A 2,803-nucleotide genomic window follows, 5' to 3' on the forward strand; every position below is an offset into this window, starting at 1 on the left:
CATACACTGTTTGTAAACTAGTGTTTGACTGTTACGTTTCAATAGAGCAATGATGATTTGAAGTCTGCGACACTTATAAGTTCAATATTAGTTTATTATCAGCTGTAMAATGTATCTTGGGGGTGATCCAGAATTGCTTAGTTTATTTCATATCTCGCCTTGCTTCTGGAAAGGGCCAGATGAGGAACAATGGCAGCCTGCTGTCCTCGTAGTCCCAACGCCCTGAACATGCGGCCGCTACTTGCGCTAGTGTGCGCTGCCAACCCCGCCAAAGACGCCACTCACTCACTTGTACGATAGCGTATTTAGTTACGGAACTCGGTATCTTATACGATATCAGCAGTAGCACAGCCTTGGCCAGGGATCATGCGGATCCTTCGTGCCGAGATTCATAGCCCTATCAGGCTACGTCCGGCAGATAGGCTGTCACACGGAAGCTTGCATCCGCTGTTTAGCGGGCTGAGCAACTTAGCCAAACTGGGAAAGGTGGTAGAATTTGAGTGCACCAACCTAGAAGTGCCCCTGAAACACGATTCAGTCTCCGCCTTTACAAGATAAGCATCTCCGCGTGGTTATTGAGATCATCTTTTCTTGCCGAATACCTGGTAGCTTTGCGCTATGCTTTTCCACATTTTTAGAGATGATCTTCTATTGGTAATGTGTGGTTCAATAAACTCGGTCTCCTTTTTGTTGCGAGGGCGTTCTCAAGCAGTTTCAAGTTTTATGTAACTTACCGGTTAAACACAACCGTTGGTCACTTTCTATAAAGACACGTATACAAGAACCAGCTATCTAGTTCAGGTAGGTTACATGCCTCTAATTTGTAGAGGCTGATACTCATCCGGGGAAATCCGTCTCTAAAGCTTGGACTTAAATCTGTTACAACGGACGGTGCCTCTGGTTCAACAACCGGAGTTGAGCCTTATCAATCGGCAAGTCCCGTGTTTTTGCATGCCTACCTTCAGRAGCTTTGACCTCATGATCTCCATAATTAGTTTCTAAGGAGTTCTATAACAGAGTAGACAGCTACAACGGCTACTTCGGATAGCCCTTGAAAATCGGTAAAACATTCCCTATGTATRTGTAATTATCCGCSGGAATATTTATGCCAAGATCTGTTAAAGTCGAGCTTCGCTTCGAGTTGCCAACACTCAACCTCAGTGAGGAGAAGCTACACGATTAGCCACTCAGACCTAGTGACTCGTATGACATGGGTAGACGGGATAGTGCCTGCATTTGGGGCGCGTGTCAAGACAACTGCAGGTACTACTTGCCGGATATCCGCGGAAACTTGTCGGAGTCCAGTTCTGATAGAGAATCTCTCCAATTAACAACTTTATGAACRGAGAATCTGTGCCATAATGAAATTTTATGCTTGCAAGAAACACCACCAATSGCATATTCCATTTTACAGGTAGTCCCATAAGCTAGTGAAACAATCTCTTTGACCGTAGAGGCCATGCAAGGATCCTATCTTGGCGCACTAAGTCCGCATATCTTAATGTTGACGACATTGCGCATATGAAGCCCCTGAAGTTGTTGGGTTCCCGTGGTAGCCAGGCTCCATATTCTCTGTACCCTGCACGGCCTAACAACTTGCATCAGGCGTAGCCTGGCCTGTCGCGATAACTAGTATGTTTTCGGTTAGCGGAATGTGGGTAGGAATAACAAAGTTTAACCAAAAACACGTTCACGGGAGATTTCGGGACTAGGTAGGGATACAATTCCTTGGATTCCAAAGTGGAAGTAAATGTAAGATTTTAGCTCTCATTAGGTCTGAAAAGTTCTCTGAGAACTAATTGTACTAATTGTATGATGTATTGACTGACGATTGTCGATGGAAAACATTTCAGGGTAAGTAATCCAACGTCTCCATTCCTGGGCGTCCTTGAGCAATGTAGCAATCATCATTCGATCTGTTGACCGTGATGCCTCGCATGAYGAGCCAACAAAGTGAACGGGAACCGCCTGACGGCTGTGCCAGCCACACCACCTGAGTTGACTCTCTGTAGCCGTTTCTTGACCAGTTTGACGTTTTCTTGTGAGTCGAGGTCTCACAGCCGTGACTTCACAAATGCTCTGCAATACATGGCAGATATGAGTCATCAAGGAGATAGCTTTAGRAAACTGCCCCAATGAAGTGAAACGTAAAACCTTGGACAATATGTCAGCCACGAAGAGTTCAAGTCTGCGTTGCGTAATAGTGGTGCTGAACCCCATGCGAGGTATCATCGCAGTCGAATGCAAACGAGGGCACGGTTCTTCGATCGGAACTTGCACGATCAAAGGTCCTGGATGTTGAACTGCAAGATGCTCATGTATCACGTTATCCCAGGTGACGTCAATCCGGAAATAAATAAGCCCGTCTCCATCCCCTACTCTCATTTTCTCAAGCATCGGTGATTCGGGTAGCTCAGCATCTTGACTTGTCTTCTTGGACTGCGATGCGTCAGGCTTGGACCACAGGTGTACGACAGTATCACGTTGATCCTTGAGACAGAGGTTCCCGAGCGAGACAATGACTTTTTCTCGATCTAACCCAATCCCAGAATCACGTTTGTCGGCGATTGCCTGCACCGATACCGGTGAGGAATTGTCGGTTCTGAACGTCAACTTGACATTCTTTAGTATTAGCCTCTCCAGGAACCGAAAACAGGCCAACAGAGATTCAGGAAGGCYCATCCAATCCTTGACGTAGGTGTAAGCTGCCTTGGTTCCAGAGGCGAGCTGTACAAGGGCTTCTGGATCGTGTGATACGCCGAAGCCGAACGTACAGATGCTAATACCAGCGATATTTGCCCGG

The 2,803-nt window shown here is 46.5% G+C and overlaps 2 annotated features.

The window, feature by feature from the left end:
* The first annotated feature begins 189 nt into the window (after positions 1–189).
* Positions 190–249: a sequence feature (Short protein (FMAN_15428, CVL09148.1) was converted to a misc_feature.).
* A 51-nt stretch (positions 250–300) lies between these two features.
* Positions 301–309: a sequence feature (Short protein (FMAN_15428, CVL09148.1) was converted to a misc_feature.).
* Positions 310–2,803: the final 2,494 nt, after the last annotated feature.

This window comes from Fusarium mangiferae (assembly GCF_900044065.1).
Source record: "Fusarium mangiferae strain MRC7560 genome assembly, contig: FMAN_scaffold032, whole genome shotgun sequence".
Lineage (NCBI taxonomy): Eukaryota > Fungi > Ascomycota > Sordariomycetes > Hypocreales > Nectriaceae > Fusarium > Fusarium mangiferae.